The following is a 26,451-nucleotide window of genomic DNA, read 5'->3' on the forward strand; positions in this document are numbered from 1 at the left end:
TGAATCTCAACCAGATGCATCTGGGTCTTTGTTAGAAGGGAACAGGCTTTTGTGGGTATTGAGCGGACCCAGCCTGGTGATAACAACTGCTCTTGGGATGAACTGGATACTTAGGAGGCAATTGAACCTTTTCAGGCCCCACCTTAGTGCGCTAAACTAGCTGCTTCCAGATAGAGGCAGTTAATTGAGGGAATGAGATACAGTAACTGAAGGGTTAAGGAGCCTCCCTTGACCTCTGATAGTCAGGGAGGGACCCAGGTGTTAGATGAACTGTATATCCTCTCCACCGTTTCCCAGTGGCGGCCTTGGGGTCAGAATTAGCAGGAATTATACTGTCCCCAGATGGCCACATCTAGTCCTTTTGTATAGGCTACTGGCCAATACTACCCACCGTCCCCATGTTCCCGCAGCTTCCCTAGGGACAGTTTTTGATGAAATTAACACTCATCTCTCTGTTGACCTATTTAGTGACAACAAACTCACAAGTCAATAGAAATGTAGGACAAGTCAATAGAGATCCCACTATGGGGAAGGGAATGTTCTCTGGATGCAGGAGAAGGAGAATAGGGATTGCTTCCACAGTAATGGTGAGGGGGGAGTTCTCTACTTGTAGAAGGATGTCACCATGTTGATGGAACGGTAATATTAAAAATACTTGACAACCAGTTTGTTTGGTCATACCACTGGCCTGCCCAATCAGAACAGTGATATCAGCTGAAGATCAGCTCAGCTTTTAGGGTTCCTAGGTTTTGGGAGATATCTGAAGACAAACTTCCCTTACCTATATCAACAATCTTTCATTAACCCTCAGCTCACAGCTGTTCTCATCCATGAGGAGCCAATGGACAGTTTAATTTGGCTAATGGTGAAAAAAAAAAATTCCCAGTTCACCCAATTAAAAGCAGGGAGTAGATCCTAATATATCTAGTAGAATAGATATATTGAAGACAATATATCTTCAGTAGGGTCCCTTTAATTGTAAATCCTCTCGAAGTTCCTATTCATGCTATATTCCTGGATTAAATGGCAGACAACCTCCAAGAAACGAGAAACGCAGAGACAAACAGACAAAGAAGTAAGAAAATGATCTGACGTTGTTCTCAATTTCCTTCTCTTTTTAAATTGTAAATCCTGGATAGTCTCTACTAAAACTTACCAACATGAATGAGCCAGCTTATGCTTCTTAGAAGCATATGCTTCTTATGCTTATTAGAAAAAGCTGGGAACTATGATCTCATGCTCAGTACAAACTCCGGGGTGATGAGCAACTTCCCATCTTCTCTGGCCCTATTTTCCTGTCTGCGAAGTTAGAAGACAGGGAGAGGGAAATCAAGTGTCCTGACGTCATATGCCAGGAATAAGTCCTCAGGATTCCCAGCAGCACCACATTTGTAGGGTGGGGGTTCATCTTCCTTGAAGACATTCTCTTGCGGAGTGATTACACATCAGGAACCGCCATTGTGAAAATGACCTGAAACAGCCCAGGGAACGGTTCTCCCAGATCTTAGGTACCACCAGTGCTCCAAATCAACTGCTCTCCTGGAAACCCTTCATCAGCACTGACCTGCCCAGACTTTATTGGCAAGGAAGCAGGGGTGGGGGTGGGGGTGCTGAGTGGTGAAGAGGAGCAAATGAGCTCACGTGCCTTTGCAAGGTTAGAAGCATGTTCACACAATGGCCACGTCTGGAGGTCTGGTGCCCCAATGTCATCATCAAGTTGTGACTTCCAGCTCCATGTAAGTAGGGCAATAGTGGGACTCATTCTGGAAATGACTTATTTCCTAAGCTCTACACAGCTCTGCCTTTTCATGCCCTCTGATATCCTTAGCCCCTCTTGCCTGGGAACTTTAGCCTGGATAGTCTCCTGGCTCCTCCTGGGGAGCAGGAAGGAGAGGAGACAATGTGAATCCACATTGGCTCAATCTCTGAGCAGGTGCCTCCTCCTGCCTCCAGCCCAGGGCTCTGCTCCCCACTTCAGCCTGGCAAGCAATTTCTCCCCTTAGCATTGCCTGGGTGAAAAAGTTCCCTGGGGTATTTGTGCCTCATCTCCTCCAGTGGTTCTTAGCCCTGGCTGCACTCCAGAACCATCACCTGGGGAGTTTCGTGTTTTTCTTTTTCCATTTGCTTGGTTGTTGTTTTAAAATCACCCTGGACCCATTGAACTAAAACATCTGGGGGATGGGAGCCAAAATTCTGTATCCAGCCAAGCTGTTTCTGGTGCATAGAGAGGTCTGAGGTCTGCAGATCTGCAGATCTGTATCCTCAGCAATCTAATGCAGCAGTCTACATTCCCCTGCATTCTAGTACCTTCCATCACCAGCCTATAGCTCTCTCTACTAAAGAAAGCATATAGAAAAGAAGCTTGACGGGATTTATTTAGGAAGCAATCAGTCAATGGTGAGTGAATGAATGAATGAATGAATGGAAGTGTGGGTTATGAGGTGATCTTCTTAATAACATTTTGTTTGTTTGCTTGTTTGTTTTGAGAGAGAGAGAGAGCTCGAGTGAGGAGGGGCAGAGGGAGAACAAAAGAGTACCTTAAGCAGGCTCCACACTCTGCACAAAGCCCCACGTGGGGCTCAGTCTTAGGACCCTGAGATCATGACCTGATCCATGGCCTGAACCAAAATCAAAACGCTTAAGAGACTGAGCCCCCCAGGTGCTCCCTACTCAATAGTTTCTGATACAATCCAATAGTGAGATTGTATTTTATGTCTCATTTAGTATCAAATATGTTGCACACTTAGGCACTGACAAACACAGTGTTTTCTGCAGCCCCCAATTGTGCTCTGCATCACAAACTGAAACGAGTCATAGTCCTTGCCCCCAAGAAGCTCTCAGTCTCATCGGGAAGGAGCCAAACATAGACTGAAAAACATCAACATAAAAACCACTATGTACTGAGTATGCGCTGTATACCAGGCACAGTGCTCGGTGCAGTCAATGGGTTAACTTGCTTCGCCTGCCTCTCACAATGATCCCGTGATGTAGGTATTTTTATCCTAATTCATAGATGAGCAAACGAGGGCCCAGTGGAATTCACCTAGGACACGCAGCTAGTAAGGAACAGAGACAGATCCGTCCCCAAGTTGTCTCCCGAGTGAGCCACAGTATGCAAGTGATAAGCATGGCTAGAGCTGAGGACTGGGGGAAAGTGGGGTGAGTTTGGGAGTGCCTAGGGTCCGTGGCCAGACTCTGAAGGATGGGTGATGCTTTCATGTGTAATGAAGAAAGGAAAGAGAACCTCAAGCGTAAGACAACAGCATCAGCAGAGGAACAAAAAAAGCCCAAAGGGTGAGGTTTAGCAGTCCCCTGTGCGCCTCCTGGGAGTTCCCTTGAGCGGCCTGCCCAACCAAGGTGACAGTGACGTAGGCCCAGCCATGGTCCCCAGGAGGGCATTGTTCTCCCAAACAATGACTGGCCCCAAAGAAGGCAGAGTTATTTCTGCTGTGATCTGGAAAGAGAATTTGGTGGCATCAGGGCTTGGGTGATTCCCTCCTTCCCGTAGGAGACTGGAGTGGAAAGAGGACCAACTTCAAAGCGAAACAGGCTTGTGTTCTGATTCGAGCTCCAGCCTTAATGATGGGTGAGACACTTGGCGCCACAAAGCCCCAGTCTTCTGGCAGGAATGACAAGGATCTAAGCATTCACACTGCAGCATCGATGTGGACATTGGGGATCATATCCACGAAGGACAAAAGGGCCTGGTCATCATTGTAATTTGTTGTGGGCTGAGCTGTGTCCCTCCAAAATTGGTATGCTGAAGTCTAACCCCCAGTACCTCAGAATGTGACCTGATTTGAAGATAGGGTCTTAAAAAAGGTAATTAAGTTAAAATGGGGTCGTTACAGTGGGCCCTCATCTCATATGACCATTGACCTTATAAGAAGAAGAAACTAGCACGCAGATACAGAGGAAGGTGCATGGGAAGATCTCTGAGGGTGAGGACGATCTACCAGCCCAGGAGGGAGGCCTCTGAAGAGGTCACCCCTGCTGACCTGTTCGTCTCTGAATTTAAGCTCCAGGTCTGTGAGGAAATAAATTTCTGTTGTTTATACCGTCTAGTCTGTGGGACTTTGTTATGGCAGCTCTGGAAATCTAATTAGAATTCAATAAACATGATACACCCCTATTTTTTATTTAGAAAGGGTGAGTGTGACTTCTGGTCTGCTGCTCAACATTTATTGAGCGCTTATTCTGAGTATGTTTTTATGAAAACTGAAAACTGAACTATTGGTTTATCTGAACAGAGCATAAACACACGCTGTCCAAAATGGGAGACAAATTAGAGTTCATCTCTATTTTCAGCACTGCCCCCAGCCTCCCACACCCCTTAGTTTTTCAGACGAGGAAGCTGTGGCCTTGCAAAGGCTCTCAGCCTCAAAGTCAGGACTCAGGAGGTCAGCTGAGCATTCTTAAAATTCTAGACAATAATAGTGTCCTAGAGTCGGACAAGCCATTTCTGATACAATTATGGACAGTAATTGTCATCAAAGATGATGCTGAGAAGTACGTAAGTCAATCCTTGTAATTTATGAGGTGTTTGCTCTATCAGGGATGCTGAGCTCCCTCCAAGGATCATGTCACGTAACCCTCTCAATGATTCTGTGGTACCACTCGATCCTCTCCACTTTTCAGAGGTAGAAATGAAAAGTTAGAAGGAAGAGTAACTCACCAAGGCCACACAGTTGACACACAGTAGTGACAAAATTATAAGCTAAGCAGTCCATCTCACAGGTCACCCTTTGGGTTGCAAGGCCTTCCTGGTGGGATATCAAGAGGAATAAATGGAAAACTTTCTCTGAATGGACACTGGATCAGGCAACTGGAACTACAAGTTCTAGCCTCGCTCTGCCACTAACCAGTTGTGTGATCTGGGGCAGGTCCCTTCATCTCTCAGGGTCTCAACTGTGTTATCAGCAAAGACAAGAGAGTTGACTGTACCGTGGAATGGGAGTTGGCCTCTGAGGTCCCATTACTGTTCAAAGAGTGTAAAATCTCTCATGTTTATTGCAAAAGCAAGGTAACCTCACTTAGACTTCTGAGCCTAAACATAACTCTCTCTTGGATTTATCCCACCCACCGCTGACTTACGATACAGTTCAGGTCTTCACCGCCCCTCACCTGCACCACTGCAACGGCTTCCGTTCTTTCCCTCCATCGTCTACATGGATACAGGATTAATCTCCCAAAAGTGCTCTTCTCGCATGTTCCCTGTTCAGCTCCCCAGAAGCAATTGCTTTCATTGATGCTCAAGACCTTCCAGGACCTGGATTTTATATTTCAGAGCAGGCATAGTTAATAAGCATCGATCAGATTTTCACCACTGAAGGGGGCTGATTTTTCATAATTGAAAAGAGTGTAAGGGATTTCCAGTGTCCTTACATATGTGGAAATGCAGAAATGGATCTTTGAGAATTAATCCTGGCAGTGGGGAGGGTCAGGTCTTATTGTCAAACTACTTTTCAGTGTTTGGCAAAACCAAAATAATCCTGCCATTTACTTGGTTTGGTAATTTCCAACTTTCTCTGCCTCTAAAACTCAGGAAAATCACTGCATATTCAACTTCTATCCTCCTGGCTGAAGGTTCCTTGAACTCTTCAGCTATAAATAGTCTCTACTTCCTCCTAACACCTGCTCTTAATCTAGGCCCTAACCATCCTCCTTGTATTCTATTTATTGTTCTAAGTATATCATGGAGCAATTCTATTTATTCCCTTATTCGTGTATCCTTTTCTGTATTCATTCACTGCACAAACATTGATTTAGCCCTGTTAAGTGCAGGCACTCTGCTAAGTGCAGAGGAAGCAACAGAAAACAAGGGACTGTTCCCTGTCTCTGTGGAGCTAAGAGTCTAATGGAAGAGATAAGCATCGTTGTGGAAGCAGTGACACAATTCATTGTTTCACTATGATCGTGAAAGTGTGACCAAGGAGAGCAATCAGAACACTAGTCCATTGTTGAGAACCTATTATGTGCCAGGCACCAAGCTAAGCATTGACTATATTAAATCTTTTTATTCTCACAGCAATTCCAGTGCAAGGGGCGTAGTATGGTAGCTAATGAACAGTATGATATGAAATGAACTGTGCCACAGAATGGTTAAGTATTTTGCCCCAAATCACACAGCTAGTAAGTGACAGAGCCAGAACGTGAACCAGAGAAATGTTACTGCAGAGCCCCTTTTAACCACCGTGCTCAAATGTCTAATAAAGCTTATTAACACAGGGACTTGACCTAGTTCTGGGGATCTGTGGTCAGCATCCTGGAGAAAGTATTTAAGGGGGTTGAAATGTGAATTGTGAGTTGGAATTAGCTGAAAACAAAAGAGAGGTCAGAGGGAGAGGAGGAAGAGGGTTCCAGGCAGAAGGAAGATCTTGTGCAAAGGGCCTGAGGTAGAAAAATGCATGGCACATTCAAGGAGCTGTGAATGGGCCAGAGTGTCTGGAAAACCAAAAGGAAGGAGGGGATGGTTATGGGAGGGCTTCTGAGGTGAGCAGAACCCAGGGAAGGCAGGATAATTGCAGCCACAAGAGTAGTATGATTGATTAGGAAGACCATAGAGAAAGTAGAAATGACAGCCTAGAACTGAGGCCCACAGAATTCCAACAACCATAGGTCTTGTCAAAGAAAGTGATTGAGCCAAGATGTTTGGGAATGAGAGACCAGGAGGCAGGAAGGAACCAGGTCTAGAAGAGGGTCTGGAACCAGGGAGAGTCAGGTTTTAAGTAGCAGAGTGTGGTCAATTACGTCCATTGGTGCTGAAAGGAGCATACAAAGGGGATATGATTGCCTATTGGATTTGGACACACGATGTCTTCTCAGCAAAGGGCCTCTCCTTGGAGTGAGTAGGGAGGAAACCACAATGAGGGCAGTTGTACAGTGAGTGGGAGATGAAGGCATAGAGTCAGTGAGTGTGTAGACCTTAAGAAATTTGGTTGCAAGGTGGAAGAGAGAGTGGAGATTTTTCCCATATGTAACCAGCTTGGCTCTCCCGTCACACACAGTAGTGATGTTATAGTTGTGACTTTCTTTTTAAGAAAGGAGCTAATTGCATTGCACGCGAGGTACTCTACCAAGGGGAGTCATGCCTCCTACTAACACATGGCCTGTGACTGGCTAACAAGACAAGCTACTGTCCCCTTGGAAAGAAGCCCCTGGTGTGTTTCCCTCTTCCCTGCTTTGCCCATTCTGGGGTACAGACTACATGGTTATATAGTTATTGTTTTAAACATATACTTCTGATCAAAATAGTAGGCGAGAGACTGAAATTACATATAAACATACATCATTCTACGACTGGAGGATAATTCAAAGCAGATTCCTTTTGACGGTACGTGCAAAATGGTAATACCAAATTTCAGAGGAGTCGCGAGTTTTTCTGGGATTATTGCTCTTGGTTTATCCCATGAGGCACAGGGTACCATCAGTAACCTCTGTCCCGAACTGCAGAAATACAGATTAAAAATCCTCAAGTATAACTTTAAGAGCTGCCCTCGCAGATCTGTATTTTCAACTGCAGAGGCGATAAGACTTATCTTTGCTGACATTATTTAATTAGATGATTCATCCCTGGCACATGCAGAACGAGAAGCTAAATATTTATTTAACACGAACACGAATCACAATGCCAATTAAAGGACTGCCTTGAAACCTTTTTTTCTATTTAATTTTCCCTTGCCTTGAACTAAGGTCCTGCAGCAGCATTGTGTTGGGTGGCTCAGGACTCTCAGATTACAGAGGAACATTTGTTTGTACACAATGGGGTCAAGTTTTCCAAAACACACTGCACATGTGTGCCGCGTTGATAACCTTTTATACTTCTTCCCTTGTTGTAAATCCCTGGAGGGTTTTAACCTTTAAGCAAGAGATTGCCATCTTGATGAAAACACGAAGTTCCTAACTCGGCTCTTATCTCATCTATCTTGCTACTCTCATTTGCCATGTGGAGGGGTTTCCCTAAGCCCCGGGAAAACAATGCCAGGGGTGCATTCCAGGGGCGAGGGAGGGTAGCCCTGTGGTTGGCTGTTGGGCTGGATAGAGCATCAGAGGGCTTGGGTATGGGTGCAAACCTTCCAGTTCTGTGGTTCTACCCTTCAGCAAGTTGATGCAAAAGAATACTGGAGTAATACTCATAATAATAATGGACCAAATGGAGCAGTCTCTGGTCACTCTGCAGGAGCAGAGGCTTGGAGGCCATTATTCTGGAGAGTGGGGAGGTCCGTGGGAGGGTCTGAGGGCTGGGTGGCTGAGGTGGATGTGAGCAGGAACCACACTGGGCATTCCAGGGGCTCAAGGCAGCCATTTACAACATAACTTAAAATATTCCAACATCTTAAGAATTGGCAGGACCACCTTAGCTCTCTGTGTCTCCTGCTTTCAGGAGCCCTTACTCCCTCTGTCTCCTGAGACAAGGCATTGCTGTCCTTGGCCAATGATTTCATTTCTCTGAAATTTTCATTTTTCCCTCTAGGGATTCTGTTAGACTTCAAGAATAAAGTATGCATATGATTCAAGATGAAAAGACTATTATTTTTTCCCCCAAAAATACAGTACCCTGAGAAATCATGAACATTCCAAGATTTCTCTAATCATCAATGCCATTCTTCACGAGTCCCTGTCCTCCTTGGGTTCTTGGTTTCTGAAGTCACTTAGCGCCTCTTCCTTTGCAGCACCTCCCCCCACCCCACCCCAGTCTCTTATCACTGCAGCTTTTGCTCCCTTCTCTCCTCTGTCCTCCCTTCCCTCCTCCTCACCATCTGCAACTGCTCCACCATTAGTCCGTCAAAACCTGACCTGGGTCCTTGGTTCACCTCCCTTGACACCCTCTCTCTTAGGGAGCTTGCCCATTTCTGTAGTCTTAGTTATCAAGTTACATGAGAATTCCCAAAGCTTTATTTCCACGCTGATCTCTTTGCTACATATCACACACCTTGGTCAAAATTCAGCTCACCCGAGACTGAATGTCATTTTTCTCTCCCACTGCGACCTCCTAACCTATCTCTTCCCAGATCTGCCAATGGCTGGACTCACTCACTCTCCAGGTTCCCGGATGCACCACGCCACAGGTAGTGAGCAGGAGAAAAAGCAGCAACTCAACCAGCCTCTGAGTTGTGTCCTGGCCTCTGCTGCTGCCTGCTACACCCTGGTCACCACCCTGGTTTGGACGTGATTATCCCACACCTGGCTGATTGCAGCCATCTGGATGGGCTTCCTCACTCCTGCCTCCACCTGCTCAATAACCCAACACACCATCAGCAGATGCATTTGCATGGAACGCTATTTTCCATAGATTGCTGTCTACTGCATTCAAATTCTTCAAACTTTCTCAAGTGACCGAGGAATATTTGAGCTCCTTTACCTGGCGAGCATGATCGCCACAACCCCAATGTGAACCCAGCTCTGCCACATTTTTCTTCCACCACACTTGGATACAGAGCAGATAGACCACTCACAAGCTTTCATTGTGCCTTCTTTTGCAAAAGGCGTCATAAATGTTAACCATAAATGTTGGTCGAATAGATTGCTCCTCAAACCATCCTTGGCCACTGAAATGTCCCATTCCTCCTTTCTGAGCTTTACTCCTTCCAGATCATGCTATTTCCTTAGTAACAGCGACAGTTGCTGTCATTTATCAAGTTCTTGCTACATGCCAGGCATTAGACTAAGCACTCTGCGAGCACTTGGCTCATTTAATCCTCAAATTCTATATTGGTAAAACTACCGTGGTCCCCACTTTACAGGTGAAGGAGCTGAGGCATGAGTAAATTAAATAACACACCCCAGGTCACACAGTAAAATAGGTAATTCTGTTGCCAAAGTCTGAACTCTTGATCTTTAGAGCACACTGCCGCTGTGCTCGTCTCCTCCAGAGACGCGACTCTCTCCCGACCGCCCTGCAAGTCTCTGCTGTGCACGTCCTTCTGCAGTGCTCTTGTGAGTGTCATAGCATAACATCGTCATTAGGCATGACTCAGGTCAGACTGTCTGAGCTGCAGTCTCGACCACACTAGTTGCTGCTTTTGCGTGTCTCAGGCAACTTACAACCGCGTGTCCCTTCATCAATAAGATTGCTACTATAATAGCCCCTGCTGTATAGGTTATTGAACAACTAACTAACTGAGTTAACAGTCTTTGTAAAGCACTGAGCAGCATGGCACATAGTAAATGCTCAGCAAATATTACCAGTTATTATTAAAATTCCCAATGCCTGTGTGTTGCCTCCTGCTATGAGTGTGAGCTAACTGGGGCACCTGGGTGGCTCAGTAGGTTAAGCGTCTGCCTTTGGCTCGGATCATGATCCCAGGGTCCTGGGATGGAGCCCTACATCGGGCTCTCTGCTTACCAGGCGAGTCTGAACCTCGGCCTTTCCCCCTAGTTCATGCTCTCTCTCTCTCTCTCTCTCTCTTAAATAAATAAAATCTTAAAAAACAAACAAACAACAACCAAAAAACAAAACAAAACAAAACAAAACAAAAATGTGTACGTTAACTAAAGGAAAGGATTCTCTGCCTCGTAATTCCCTAGCACTTAGCCAGTCTATCCAGCACAAATGTTTCCTCCAAACTCTGCCTCTTAAGTTTTCACTTAGGCGATGACTTTTAGGAAATTGGCAAGATGTCAGTTATCGAACCTTCAGGACCAGAATCATGCAATGTGAGTTGAAACGCCAAGGGGGTAAATAACTTGTGAATTCAAAGTGTACCTACAGCCCACACAGGTATTTTGGTCGACAAGCCTTCCTGAGGCATCTACTATGTGCCAAAACTCACAGGCCCCGGGGACATGGACCTAAGCTGAGAGAGCCCTTCCCAGCGCTCTCTACACGGGACACAAACATGACAGCAAGGACCCACACTAGCTTGAACTATATTGAGAGATGTTGGTGGGGAGGAGAGAAGGTTCTAGGGGCACGTTTTATGGTTTAAAAACAACCCTGATTTATTGTCTATCCATGTGTAGATCAGTCCAGAAAGTGGTGGATCACACAAAGGATATTTAGTATTTCAGTCTTTCTTCTCTTTCTGCGGATTGGGACACTCGTGTTAAAGTCACATGGAATAAAGTGGATGGCCCCATAATCATTTGGCACTAGACGAGCACATCCTGTTTACCTAGAACATTTAATCTGGGTTTTGAAAAATCCGCAAGGACCAGTCTATTTGCAGTGAAGTCAGGGGTGTGGCATCACCCTTGTCGGCGAGCTGGAAAACTCTGCATTCTCATGTGTGAGTGTGAGATGGGTCTGCTTCTGCCGTAGGCAGCAGCAGCCAGAATCCTAATACACGTTGCACATGTGCTCACAGCGTGGGCACTCCTGGGCCCAGCTTCTTGGGCACACGAAGAAGGGTGCCTTCTGTTTCTCCAATTAGCCCCTTTATCTCTTACATCTAGCTATAGGAGAGAATTACTTCAGAGATTAAAAAATATATACAATGCCCAGAGATTCTGATTTTGTTGTTCCAGGGATGTGCCTAGGCATTCTTCTTTTCTTGTTAATTTCTGGGGTGATACTAATGGACAGCAAGTGTTGGAATCCACAAAGATCTGGTCCAGGCAATAGATTTACCTACAGAATTATCTACAGAATTCCAGCAAACCTGGGAATCCATGTTGCTCCAGAGCTGACAGGATCCAGCCGATCAGTTAATTCTCTATTAAACATGCTTCCTATCCTTACATTACTACCCAACAATGGGGTTGGAAAGCCAGAGACCTGGATTTTTTTCCTTATCTTGGTGCCCCCAAAAGATCCATTGTGTGATGCTGGGCAAACCACTTGGTTTCTGAACCTTTTATTTTTGTGTTCCATAAAATGAGATAGGACAACTGCTTCCCCTGTGGTGGAGTGAAAGAAGGGGCTGGTCTCTGCCGGGGCTGGTGCCCTGGCATACAGTGAAGACGTTAATTGGATTAGCCAGGCCTGGGAGAGAAGTTCCGGCAGACAAATTTAACAGGAGGCTGACGAAGCACTACAGAATGTCCAAATTCGGCAGGGCCAAGAGGCCATCTTTTTTGGGTTACCGAAACCTTGAGAAGGCCAAGAAATTACCAAACAACAACTGAAAGTATTTTGTAACTACTCTTCAATTTGACAGTGCCTATATGTAACTTCTTTCCAAACCTTCTCTCTCCATGACCCACACCAACTTGTTCATAGTGATTTTTAATTCTTCACTTGTCTCATAACATTGTATGGGGGAAAAAAATGAAAGGTCCCTTTTGTATAGAAGGCTAGAAGAGGTAGAAAGTGAACTTATCTGTTAAAAAAAAAAAAAAGTTATTGGGGCGCCTGGGTGGTTCAGTGGGTTAAAGCCTCTGCCTTCCGCTCGGGTCATGGTCTCAGGGTTCTGGGATCGAGTCCCGCATCGGGCTCTCTGTTTGGCGGGGAGCCTGCTTCCCTCTCTCTCTCTCTCTCTGCCTGCCTCTCTGCCTACTTGTGATCTCTGTCTGTCAAATAAGTAAATTAAAAAAAAAATTTTGAAAAAAAAAGTTATCATCAATTATATAAAAAGGGAAATCTCTCCCATCCTATCCTATCTTCCCTGGATGAACCACTTAACCTCAGTAGCTCCTAGTTAGCTACCGAGCTACCCGTTCATCCATCTACCTAACTCACTTTCCTCTCCTTTTCTTTTCTCTCCTCTCTTCCCCTCCCTTTCCCTTCCTTTCCTTTCTTTTTCATCTTTCATTTCCAAAACAAGGCTGCCTTTGATGGCCTTCAAGAGAGGACCAAACCTCCAGTTGGAAAATCTAGAGTTTAATCCATGGGGAACTATTATTAATATTACTTGACGAGGCCAAAATCAACACAAAAGTAATAATGATAAAAATGAGTACAACTCTTTCAGACCCGTCTAAGTGCTGAAAGTGCTGTTTGCACCTCCCTTTGTCATTTGATCTTTGAGTGAGAGAAGGTGCTGTTAAAGAGAGGTAAATGAATCTGACAGTGGGAATTGATTGTACTCTGTGCCCTGGCTTGTCCTGGGAGCTGAGAAGACAGAAATAACTGGGAAGATGCACGACACACTATTGATGGGGTATTTGTGGGGAGAAGAAGCGTAAAGCTGAAGGCAGAGGCTTTAATCCACTGAGCCACCCAGGAGCACCAAGAGTGGGTACTAGAGAGCATGAGACATTGTTACAGCAGGAATATATTCATGTGCTACTGGTATCATCCGAACATGAAAGACCAAAAACCCGAGCCCTTCATGAAAGGAAAAACTGAGTGCCAGTGAAGTGGCATGGGCTGGCTTTCTACAAAGCATAAGAAAACATGGTTTAAGCAAGCCACACTTCAGAGAGACTCTCCTCCTTCTAGAATGCTCAAGACAAGTCTGCCCATCTCCCAAAGCCAGCATTTTTCTTATCTTCCTTCCTAGCACTGACCGTAAACTCTTCCCCTCCATCATGGGTGAGAAGGGACTGCTGAACACTTCGGAGATCACCCCTTGTCCCGGTGACTGCCTGGGAGCTGACAGAGTTCACGGTGTAGCCTCTTGCTTTGTCAGTACAACCACAACATGGCTGCCTGGCCATGGACACACTCAGGGCAGCATTCATGAATGCTCTTGTCTTTATGGTATTTTCTGGCTCAGGGATGAGAAAATTCATTGAACAAAAAAATAAAAACAAAAAAGGGAAAGAATGAGGAAAAGAAAAGAAAAGAAGGAAAGAAAGTAAGAAAGAAAAGGGAAGACAAAGAAAGCTCTTTATTATAGCGGAAACCCTTAAAAGATGCCAATTGGTTACATGATACCTAGTCTTCCTAAACACAATCTCATCAACTTGGCCAACAGCCTGCAAACACTCTTGACCAAATATGCTTTATATGCTTTACGCAGGCAACATCCATGTCACAGCCACACAGAAGGAAATCAGGCAAAGAGGATCAGAACTGGGCGACGTCTTAAAAGAAGTGTGGAAGTGACTGAGGTGCCCCTGAGGTCTTGCTATAGAGGGAGGTGAACCACAGCAGAAGACATGTTACCTGTCCGCCACCGCAGTCCCCAGGCTGGCTTCTGCTCTGATCAGACGCCTAAAACCATCCAGATTTCCCCTATGAGGCCATCTGCCCCGCGGTCTCCAAGAAAACCTATGCCCGTTGAAGGCAAAGCCGAGCAGGATTCATTGTGAGGGCTCAGGCAGGACTGGCAGCTCCGTGCCGAGCTCAGCCTCACCGCTCTCCCGCGCCTCCCCTGCTGTGGTCCTCCGAGCCTCACAGCGCCATCCGTGAGAGGCTCGCTGCTGTTTGAAAAACAAGAAGTGATTTCCTGGTCCTCTTCCCCGGATGGCGTGTGCGATTTCCCTTACGCCCATGGGAAGTCCTTCAGATCCTTCTTATCTGGAAACCTCTCCAATGAGTGGCCAGACTTGTTTGGCCAATGCCCCTGGTCCTTGCTTTCCTTTTACCAAAGAAAAAAATGAGGAAAATGAAACCAAAGCAAACCCCAAATGGGTCAGGGCTAAGGGGGTGGTGTAGGATGCCTTGTTTAGACCTTCTGAGATGTTCACTAAATTGGATTATGTTTTCAGAGTGGGAGGAAAACAATGATGAGTCCTTGTCTCTGGCAGAGTCAAGAAGTCAGAAAATTAAAAAAAAAAAAAAATCCCCAGCAGAGTATGAGAAGACCTAGAACTGTCATTAGTCCTAGCCCTGGGCTTTAGAGAGAGCTGCCCTTCAAATCTGCCACATGAAGGGGATGGCTGGTTCTCTCAGATTTCTGGGAAAACTCTATGGATATTAATGCTTCAAATGCTGTGATGCTTAAAACATCATCTTAATAACAACACTAATATTTCAAGGTAAGAAGAAACACGGAAAAGGGCCGGTTGGCAGACTGCAATCAGATTGATGGGTTTAAAGATGAATTGTAATCAGAGATTTTTAGCTGGAGGTGACCTACCCATCCTCATTTTGCATGTCAGGAAACTTGGATCCAAGGAAAAACGGTGATTGCCCCAGGTCAGAACACAGATGAGAAGGAATAGAGTATCATCTACTCGTTCTTACATGTTAGTGTGGGCAACGGTCAGTTTCCTACTCCGGACCCTGGCCCCACGGGGAAGTTGACGAATCTGCCTTGCAAGTAAGGGGTTCAGGTGGGTCTGATGCGGGCAGTCCCCAGACTGTGTTTAGAGAAACCCCTGAAACGTTAGAGCAAGGACTCCAGTGTCAGACTACGGGGATTCAAACTGTAGCCCCACAGGTTTCTATTTATGAGGCCTTTTACACATTACAACGCTTCCCTGAGACTTGGTTTATTTTGTGTGAGAGTGGAGAGTGGATACCCGTCCTGCTGAGTTTACAGGTTCCAGTGGGATCCTGGCAGAGAGGAGGAGCTCAAGAACTCTTTGTGACTCTCTGGGGACCTGGGCTCTAATCCTACAAGCTCATACTCTTGTCCTGTTTCACACCACCTCTCTCTCCTTTTAGCCCACCTTTCCATTCGGTCAAAACTCTCACCCTTAGGCATATTGACAACTGCCAGTGGTACTCAGGCTTGAGAGAGAGAAAAAAGAGGGTGACCCTTCACAATGTCATTTGAACTTCTGGGGCTGATTCTTAACTGCACTCTCTAGTTCATTCCATGTCCTGGTTAGGACTTGGTTGGACGGTTAGGCAGTCAGGGCCAGGGTCCCCAGAAAGAAAACAGAGAGCCAGGACAGCTAAGATCAAACAGCACTGACAACCCGTTTGCCACTCAGACAGGAGCGCACTAGCATTTTGCTTTGCAGCCTTTGCAGAAATGACTTCTGCAAAATGGCCTAAAATAAGACAGTTAACCACAAGGCATTGGTCAATATCACGGGCCTGGGGCAGTGAAGACCCAAGCCACCAGCTGTCAGCAAAAAAGACCATCAGCATGTTGACAGGAACCTAACAGTTAAACAGATACGTGGCCAAAGCCCTGACTGGCACGACTCAGCACGCCCTGATTGCTTAAGACAGTTCTGCAAAAGAGCTCATAAAAACCTGTAAACTTAGAAACTCCAGGGGTAGCCCTCTGGGGCCCCCCTTCCTCTCCAGGAGCTTGTGCTCTTACTCAATGAACTCTGCTTTGCTGCCCACCACTCTTCGTCTGGTCTGCCTCTTCTTTCTTCACAGCGGCGTGACCAAGACCCATGGGCACTGAAGGCAGAGAAATCCTACCATATTGTCACCGGGAGATGTGGTATTTGCCCACCCTGCTGATTCCTCACTTCCTCCTTGCTGCCTGCCCACAGTCTGGCTGGGGAACCCACGGAAGGCAGCCTGCTCCCTAGGTTCTGAGGGCATCATGATTGGTCTAAAACACACTCATCTCCTTCTCCTTGCCGGGCAGCGGCCTGTGCTTGGACGTGAGGCCGACTGTGGTGGCTCACTACCTCCGGATTTACCTTTCAGGGCACAGTAAAAGTCCTTATTATATAATCCAGTTCCAGTGGGGGTTTCTGTTGTTTGTAGCTAAAAGCTAAAAATAGTAACGTGGTGAATCACAATGAAGAATAAATCTTTTGAGTCTATATAAAATACTACTCTTGCCCCCCCCCGCAAAAAATACGAGGAAGAGCATTAAAACACATACACACAGAGCCAGATGGCTTAAATCGCATTCTGAAATACTCCAAAATAATTTCCCATGCTAGATATTGGAGATATTAACTTATTTTTCTATAGGAAATGGACAAAGATACCCCAGATTCTTTTTTACATTAAAAATATACAATATTGGGGCATCTGGGTGGCTCAGTTGGTTAAGCGACTGCCTTCAGCTCAGGTTATGATCCTGGAGTCCTGGGATCGAGTACTACAACGGGCTCCTTGCTCGGCAGGGAGTCTGCTTCTGACCTCTCCCTTCTCATGCTCTCTCTCTCACTCTCTTTCTCAAGTAAATAAGTAAGATCTTTAAAAAAAAAAAAAATCTACAATATTAGGGGCTCCTGGGTGGCTCAGTGGGTTAAGCCTCTGCCTTAGGCTCAGGTCATGATCTCAGGGTCCTGGGATCAAGCCCTGCATCGGGCTGTCTGCTCATCGGGGAGCCTGCTTCCTCCTCTCTCTCTGCCTGCCTCTCTGCCTACTTGTGATCTCTTTCTTTCTCTCTGTCAAATAAATAAATAAAATCCTTTTAAAAAATCTACAATATTAAATATAAATAGTGGAAAAGCCCCCAAGTCTTGAAAACCTTGAGGAGCCGGGGGTTGAGAGTATGGACCCTGGATCTGCCCACCAGTAGCTCCGGGGAACTTCAACATGTTACTTAATCTTTCTATGCCTCAGTTTCCTCATTGGTAAAATTAGAGTAAGAATAGTACTTACCTCAGGGTCCCTGTGAAGATTAAAATGCTTGTAACAGTGCCTGGCACACAGGGAGCGTGTGTAGGTGTTGGTTATTGTTACCTCCATGGAAAGGAAATTTTTGCAGTTATAATACGGCTGCCTGTATGGATTTGCTTTCTGCCAGGTTTGCCTCTAGTTCAGCAGAGATTGGCCCTTTGAAGATGCCTGTGAAATATGTCTTATCTTTGGCATGAGATTGGTTCCTTTGGGGATAACTTGCGTGGATTAGGATAAATGTAGATAAATCACACCGGCTGTGTGGGAGAGGAATGAAGAAAAACCAGGAGGTCACTGGACATTAATGTGGTAGTAAAGAACACTAAAAGAATTTGGGGGGAAGACCTCTTTGGAAAAGAAATTGTAGGATAGAACTAAATGCCCCATAGCCAGTTAGAAGGCACTGGAGGAGAAAGAGAAGTTCTCAGACCTTGGTACTTAAAAAAGAGTAACAATGTCAGGGAGCTTGATATCCAAGTCTTTTTGTTCTTCTTTTTGTAAATACCAAGGTCTTGCCTGAAGAAATACCCCAGGTCAGAGTGAGCTCCAGGACTCACTGCTCTGAGATTTCCTGCTTGGGTTGAGTTGGGGGTGGGCTGTGGGCACAGCTGGCTCTCGGACATGGAACCGGGCGTTGTCAAGGTGGCTGTCCCTTCGCTTCCCTGAAGAGCAATTCCTCTCTCACCCACAGTCCCGCTTGTTGCTAGGAACACTCTGTGCTGGTCCCACTCACTTTACAATGAAAACAAAGACAAATAAAAAATGGAACCACCATATGGTCTCGGCTGCAACCCAGAATTAGCTGCTGATGGGGAGACTTTGCCCTGTCATGGCTGAGGCTTCCAATGGCTGTGTCAGAGGCACTTCTCCTGAATTCTAAGATGTTGGAGTCAGTGGCACATCAAACCCAAGCTTCTTCGACCAGACTGTGGTGGTGCCTTCAGACGAACTAATGCACCAGTCATGTTATATGTGTTTGTAGGCGCGACCTGTCTCTTAGGACTTGAGCATATCCCCTCATTCCACACAGAGCTGTTTTCTCAGGCAGAAATGTTGGCACCAAATTAACATGTATTTCCAGCATGTTCCAGACTGCTTCACTGCCCAGCCCTTCCCTCTTGCTCACCTTGGTAACTTGTAGTCTCCTTTTAAGTTATAGGTGTTAATTCTTCCAAGGACCCTCCTATCCCTCCCAGTCTGGGACAAGCTTTCCTTCTCCCTGGACCCATAATTCCAGGTCCATGTCTTTTTTTTTTTTTTTTTTTGCAGTTACCACACGCATCCAAATGATTATTTTAATGCATTGACTGTAAACACCTTGAGGGCAGGGACTAGTCTTATTTATTGTATGCTTAGCAACTAGTATCTTGCTGACATATAGTAGGTGATCAATAAAAGCAAAAAGAAAATGAAAGTGCTCCATCTCATCCATTGCTGGTTCCCTCTCTTAACATTGGTGTGTCCCAATGTCCCAGTGTCCTAATTGGCTCAGTCTTTGCAACTCTACTTTGTTGATACTAATTTACCAGGTGAGTTCCAACATGGTTTCAAACTTTGTGTTGGTAACTTCCAAATGTACGTCTCTATCATGGACCTCTCTCCTGAATTCCTGACCCATATCCAACTGCCTACTTGATATCTGCCTGCTTGGATATTCAGTAAGATCTCAAATTGAATGTGACCAAAACTAAGGTCCTGATCTGCCCTCCCAAACTAGCTCTTCTAACCATCTCTCCCATCTTAGTAAAGGGCATGGCCATCCTTCCAGGTTGCCCAGACCACAGCTCTGAGGGTCATCCTTGAGCTCTCCCTGTCATCAAATCCCATCATCTCTACCTTCCAAATATGTGCATGACTGGGCATTTCTTACCCCTTCCATTAACATCATTCTCATCAAGCCATCATTATCCCTTGGCTGCATTATTATTATGGCTTCTAATTGGTCTCTGTGCAAGACCAGAGTTAGAATGGTCTTCATAAAAGGTACACTGTGTGAGGTTAACCTATACTCACCTCACACAGTCCAAGTCCAAGGCCCTTCAGTGGCCTGTAACATCTGCCTCCAACCCTGTGCCTCTGCTCCTCCCACTGTTTCTTCCCTTGATTCCTCTCCTAGTTCTGTCCCCTCACTCACAACCCTCCAGCCATGCTGGCCTCCTTGCGAGCACAGTTCCAACTCACAGTCTTTGCACTTGCTGTGCTCTCTACTTGGAATGTTCTTTGCCCAGATATCCTTGTGCCTTCCTCCCTCACCTCATTCTCACCTTTGTCCAAACAACGCTTTCTTACTGAGGGCTTTGCTAACTGCCCTATTTCATATTTCCCAATCCTCCTTCCCTATTTTTTTCCCATATTGCATATGACCTCACATATCCTATAATGTACTTATTTGTTTTGTTTATTGTCTGTTTCCACCTTCCATCTACTTCACTAGCATGAAAGCTCCTGGAGGGCAGAGACGCCTAGTTTGTTCACTAAACAACAGTATTTGAAAGTGTAACATACAAAGTCGTGTATGCTACAGCGTTAGCACATACACAGCAGAATTATATACAAAAGTGCGCAACGGGGACGCCTGGGTGGCTCAGTTGGTTGGGCAGCTGCCTTCAACTCAGGCCATGATCCCAGCATCCTGGGATCGAGTCCCACATCGGGATCCTTGCTCGGCGGGGAGCCTGCTTCTCCCTCTGCCTCTGCCTGCCATTCTGTCTGCCTGTGCTCGCTCTCTCCCCCTCTCTCTCTCTGATAAATAAATAAAATCTTTAAAAAAAAAAAAAGTGCGCAACGGTTCAATTTACAAAACCCTCCCACCTCCACCTCTTGGCAGGATAAGCCCTGTTTTTTTTTTAATCTACAACCAGATGTGGGTAACCCTTTTGACCCCCTGCGGCCCAGGGTCAGCTCTCTTTTGGTGTTTCTATATCAAGGCCAGGAAAATTCCCCTCCGGCACTGACCTGTCCTTATGCAAGGAAGGAACCAACAAATAATTGGGCAGTTTTATAGTATACAAATGGTCTTATTCTTATCTTTTGTGTGTATATCTTGGCAGAGTCTCTGATAATTGGAGTTGGTCATATTTGCACTCAGCTAGAGCCTCTCAGGTTTAATTTGCACTTTACTGTTCCTGAGCTCATTCCACCAACAGACAGATAAACAGAGTTATTACACCTTCTCTGTGCACATAATTTCCAGAGAGTGATATTACATTGCTATGGAAGATTCCAAACTTCCATCTTTTGAACCAATTAGATACAGTTGACAGCCTCATTGTACCTTCCTTTATAGGCTCCCAGAGATGGCTCTGGCTTCTCTCAGAAATCCAAAGCACACCCCATATGGAACCCTGTTTTGGACTCCACATCCAGCATTACCTCTCCTACATTTTCCCAGAAGAAGGAAGGACAGCACATGGGGAAATGGAGGCAGATTCAGGACCAGGCTCCATAGAGGTGTCATCAACAGCTCTCTTTTGACCTTTATTGACCTTTCCTTGGGGAGGGTTGACATCAATGGCCTGGGAGTCATCCCCAGCCTTCAGGTTCGCCTTCAGGTTCACCCTCAGTTCACACAGACATGCTATTCATATAACAGGAAGTGCTTGCTGATGCCCCCACTATGACATACGCCCCCACTATGACATACGTCACCCACACATCCAGCTGTGATGGACAGGAGGTCAGTCATCGATTGACTAAATTCATCATGGATTCCTCCTCCTTCAGGCCTCTCTGCTCTGCCCACCACTTCTGTAGGCATCATGGTGAAGAGCAGGCTATTTGAGGACATGTGTATCCCTTCCTATCTTGGTCTTGGCAGAAATCTATTTAGAAGGAAGCTGCATTTCTTCTACAGTGCACATCTTCTTCTGTCCATGCACACTGCGCATTCACTCCTGTTCTAACCTCTGCTCCTTTCTTGTGTCTCTGATCTGCATCAGCAGATATCAGGTACCTCAGGTAGCAGAGAGTGTCCTCTGCAAATATGTGACAGCCCCGAGTTTAGATTTGCAAAACCCTGTCCCTGTAAGGGCAACTCCCATCCAGTTGCCATCGCTCTCTACTGTTTTCAGGGCCACACTTCTTCTGAAGTTGACTGGTGAACAGCCATGGTGCCAAAACCACTAGAGAAATATGAGTGAAGGAGTCACACGTGCTAGGAGAAAAGTAAGAATCAAAGAATGTTATACTGTGGGGGCCCACTGATCATTCATCCCAACTATCTAGTGGCAGAGGAACATTGGGAGGTGACGAAGGTGACAACACCCATCAGTGTCAGAGCCAGAACTGGAATTTAGACCCTCTATCTTCCCATGCAGAATTTTCACCAACTTGTCCTGGGGCGTGTCCTCACCTCACCCCCACTGGATACTGTGCAGATCCTTCTCCTCCTACTTCTAAATTGGAACAAGTGCATCGTACAGGTAGGGCATTAGTGGTGATTTCTGAGTAGAGAAAGAGACGATATTATACTTGAGTTAAACTTGTAGACTTTTCTTTATCATGCTCGGTTCACAACTTAATTAGTGCTTGAAATGATGCCCTAAATCATAAAGTAGACCAATTTTTCCAATACCTATACTCTTTCATGGGAGAAAGTTAAGCAATTCTTTCTAACATGTTGGAATGTAGATAAACCAAAAGTACAGTCAATGGCACCATGATGGTCTAGATACACACCGTCAGGGGAATCTAGTACTTCCAAAAGCAAAGTCCCAGCATGGTTTTGCTAATACTGTGCACAATAATGCCCCCACTGCATGATGTCCTGCTTGTTAATAGGGTTACAGAAGTCCCCCTAATGGACGGGAAGGAACTCTACCATCTTGGCCTAAGAGTGGAAGTAATTTCTGAAGTAGAGCTGGAAATCCCTGGCACATAACTGGTGCTCAGTAAAATTGCCAAGACCTGCAATATGGAGGTAGCACCAACAGGACAATACCAGCTCTGGTCAGCCACAGAAGGCCACTTTGTGGTAATACTCACCCCCCACACAAGTGTACATCTCACCTCTCATCCAGAGTCACCACTCCTGGCTCTACATCACATCCAACAGTTATGTCCCTGGACTAACACTTCTCCCAAATCTACAAAAGAATAATGCATTCTTTTTAAATGTCCTTTCAAGAATACATAATATGCCAGGCACAATGACAGTGTTTGCTTGAGAAAGAAATCAGAAAGACTGGCTGACGCCTATGTCTATGAAGAACAACAAAGCCTCTGAAATTCAGCCCCGCTGAGGAGAAGCATAAAATTGGGGGTAGCGGTGATGAGAATGGAAAATGAAGCACAAATGAAAATTAATCAAAACTTAAGTTCAACTCCCTGGGGAAAGGAAGAATGTGCCTTTGAAAAGCACATAGATGTGGAATGCTGAGAAAACAACAGAACTCATGACTGAGCTTTGGGGAACCCAGATACTCCACGCTTAGCAATGTCTGGTTAGACCGAGGACACCACATTTTAAATGACCTGTAGTGAATTACTTTTTTTTTTTTTTTTTTTTAGATTTTCTTTATTTATTTGAAAGAGATAGAGACTAACCGAGGGGAGGAGCTGAGGGGGAGGGAGACAAACAGACGCAGTGCTGAGCAGGGAGCCCGACGTGGGGCTCGATCCCAGGACCCTGAGCTCATGACCTGAGCTGAAATCAAGAGTCAGATGCCTAACCAACTACGCCGCCCACACGCCCCTGTAGTAAATTACTTTTAAAGAAAATGTTAAGGGCTCATAATTCCCAGATAGTGCGTATTACTCAGGAAAATGGCTCATGTTCAAAAAACTTGTTTGTTTTAGTGTTGGGGAAAAGCCTTAGTTGTTTACTTTGAGTGGCTTATGCGTGGATTTATCAACTTCCTGTCTCCTCAAATCTAAGCTGTGGATACGGCACCACTTTGGCACCCTGTTTACTCACCGATCTGTTCCCATTTCCCACACCACTATGCCAAACTCAGAGTCTGTCCAAGCTTCTAGTAGGCCTGGTAGTTGAGTTGGGTGAACCCAAAGGCAGGGTGCCCTGGGGTCTAGCCTGTACTTTTTGAGTTTTTCAGGAAGAGATGGGTAAGAGATTAGGGGAAAGGTGCTCATGGTGGTTGTTACTGCCTTTTGAAATGGACTACTGTCGGGCACACAGTCACCCTGTTTCGTGGAAGTTGCCCATCCCCCCACAACTCCAATGGCCCATTCCAGACAACGAGGGGTCCAAGTTTCCAAGTTCAAAACCTCTCCTAACTACATTGCCTTCTACAAATTAAAATCTGCCTCTAGGGACCACTAAATTATTTTTAGTCCTGATACATAGCACACAGAACACAGCTACATATCAACAATTACATGATTATTCCAGGCCCACACCCCTTAAATTTGCCTCATTTGACCTGGAACATTAACAGAGGGAAAAACCACGTATTATTTTTAGTCTTTTCCTGAATTCCTCTAACGCTATTCAACTTTCCATTTTCATCCGGGCCATCAAGATCTGGCTTTGTGCTTTACGGGACAATACGTGTACACACTTCAGGTGCTCTTCTGTCTGGGGCTGTTTATTTGAACCTGCTGAGCTCTTGCTAAATATGGGCACTCTTATGAATGACCTCTGGCCCACGGATCACTTGCTAGTCAGTTAGAAGTGCTCCGATATTGCCCCTTCACAAGTTCTAGAGTCACCTTCTACATCAGGTACCTGCCCAGGATACCAGGGATTATTTATGTGCACTAACAGGAACAATATTTGAGCAGAGACCTATGTTTAAAATGAAAATTTCCAGGAACCAAGAAAAGAGAGAAGTGGATTCCTAAACCTGCTAACACACACACACACATACTCTCTCTCTCTCTCTCTCTCTCTCCCCCACCTCCGTCCCGCCACTTCTCTGCTTTGCTAAAGCAGAATGAAGAAAGTGGCAGTCAGTGCTGGGAATTCTGGACCATGGAGGCATCTAGTATAGTTGACATCTCCACCAGATCTCTTACTAACTCCTCCCTCTTGTACATGAAAACATTATTTTCAGTAATAATCCTTATTTTCTTGATGAAATTATTCAGATTTAGAATGGCTAGAAAAGAAAACATTTCACTCTAAAACATTAAAATTCAATAAAACATGTAAGGGGGAGGTAAGTTTTGTACCTGCCAAATGAAAAAGAGTGTAATTTGTGGGTTGTATTCTACTTCATGGTTTTAATCTTTTTATTTATTTATTTTTAAAAAATTTTAAAGATATTATTACGAGAGAGAGAGAGAGAGTGAGCACGCACACCTAAGTAGGGAAAGGGAGCTAATCCCAAGTAGACAGCTCACTGAGCTCAGAGCCCTACGTGGGACTCAGTCCCAGGACCCTGAGATCATGCCCTGAGCTGAAGAGTTGGATGCTTAACTGACTGAGCCACCCAGGCAAGCCCTTCACCATTTAAAATTTTAAATGCAAAGCAAATAAAAACTTCAGGTGGTTCCAAAAAATAACAGAGTTGAATCAGCTTCTGTTCCGCTTCTTGGTCTATACAACCACCATGCTAACCTTGTTTATTTATTTTTTATTTTTAAAAAAAGCTTATTCTAACTTATCTTTCTTTAAGGATTTTATTTATTTGACAGAGAGGAAAAGAGAGATCACAAGCAGGCAGGGGGGTGGGGAAGCAGGCTCCCTGCTGAGCAGAAAGCCCTATGCAGGGCTCCATCCCAGGACTCTGGGATCATGACCCAAGCTGAAGGCAGAGGCTTTAATCCAAGTGATTGGATTAAATCCACTGAGCCACCCAAGTGCCCTTAGCAGGTTCACTTCTGTGTAGGATACAATCTTTATTTAAAAATAAGAAATAGAAGTCTGATTATCAGGAGTTTATATTGCTGAAATTCACCAGTGATGGCAGCCCTTGTCTAGAAGTTAGACCAACAAAAGATTTTCTAGGAAGAGTATTTTGTCACTGACAGCGTTTGGAATTGCTACCATGCAGTGATAATATTTTCAAAGTCTTTTAGTTGGTTTTTAAATTCTCTACAGGGACGCCTGGGTGGCTCAGTTGGTTGGGCAGCTGCCTTCAGCTCAGGTCATGATCCCAACGTCCTGGGATCGAGTCCCACATCGGGCTCCTTGCTTGGCAGGGAGCCTGCTTCTCCCTCTGCCTCTGCCTGCCATTCTGTCTGCCTGTGCTCACTCTCTTTCCCTCTCTCTGACAAATAAATAAAATCTTTAAAATAAATAAATAAATAAATAAATAAATAAATAAATTCTCTACAGATTTCACACCACCTTATTGACGGCAACTAGGGGATCCTCTCCCCACATGCCACCCTCGGGGGCCCCCAGTTTCAGGGGGTCTCTTGCAAGGTCCTCACAGAACCCTGGGAGAACTTGGGAGTCTGAGGGTCGCTCCTTCTCTCTTTATTCACAAGCCTCATCTCTTTAACCTGGAGCAGTGCTTTTAGGGGTACAGACCCCAAAGGAGGTGGAGGAAGCCACTGGCAAAGAAAAGTGGGGGAGAGCCGGAGAAGGAAGCCCATGTGAATCCCAAGACTCACTAAGGCATTTCCCATCTCCTCCAGGGGAAGCTGACCTCGCCTTTCCCCTTCCCCGAGGTCCTCACCTGCTTCTCACTTCAGCTCCATTTGGAGGCTGCTCTCCGGACAGAGGAAGGAAGAGCCACACACTTTCTCAGCACAGTTCTGAGCACCCCCCACCCTCCCTAGACCACCTGAAAAAAAAGGGCGGTGTGCTACTCTGACCAGGGGTCAGAAGGGAAACCAGCTTCAACTTCACTTGACTTGAAGGAAGGAAGCAGGAAGTCCTGCTCGGGGCCAGGGGTGAAGCCATCCTCTAGGGCCAGCCGTCCTCTTACCTCCTGACCCCCTCTCTAATCAAGAACATTCAGGAATGGCTCCAGCACAGAAAGCCGAGCCTCTGCACTGCCTTCTAGTTTCCACTTCTGAGATTAAAGACTGCATCTTGCACAAGAAATGATCGTTCTGGTTACTACTGTTTATACCCTGTCAGGCAGTGAGGGTCAAGCCCTGAGAAAGCCCCAAAACTCTGTGAGGGAGGAGCAATTGTTGTCCCATGTTACAGACTAGAAACTCCATCTCATGTGGTTCATATACACAATGGAATATTACTCAGCCATGAAAAAGGATGCCCTCTT

The 26,451-nt window shown here is 45.5% G+C and overlaps 1 protein-coding gene across 7 annotated transcripts in view; it reads right to left on the minus strand.

Annotated features, from left to right (window-relative positions):
- ADGRF5 (adhesion G protein-coupled receptor F5) overlaps positions 1 to 26,451 on the minus strand; it is a 98,527-nt gene that overhangs the window by 55,736 nt on the left and 16,340 nt on the right. For 2 of the 7 annotated variants that reach the window (XM_032340189.1, XM_032340186.1), the window contains exon 1: positions 13,991 to 14,375. The exons of 1 other annotated variant lie outside the window; for it this stretch is intronic. The gene's annotated coding sequence lies outside the window, so the exon portion shown is untranslated. Of the gene's footprint in view, positions 1 to 4,675; positions 4,764 to 13,990; positions 14,377 to 26,451 lie in introns of those variants that run through there. 4 more of the 7 variants (XM_032340192.1, XM_032340191.1, XM_032340188.1 and 1 more) reach the window with 3 other exon arrangements.

This window comes from Mustela erminea, chromosome 4, assembly GCF_009829155.1.
Source record: "Mustela erminea isolate mMusErm1 chromosome 4, mMusErm1.Pri, whole genome shotgun sequence".
Classification (NCBI taxonomy): domain Eukaryota; kingdom Metazoa; phylum Chordata; class Mammalia; order Carnivora; family Mustelidae; genus Mustela; species Mustela erminea.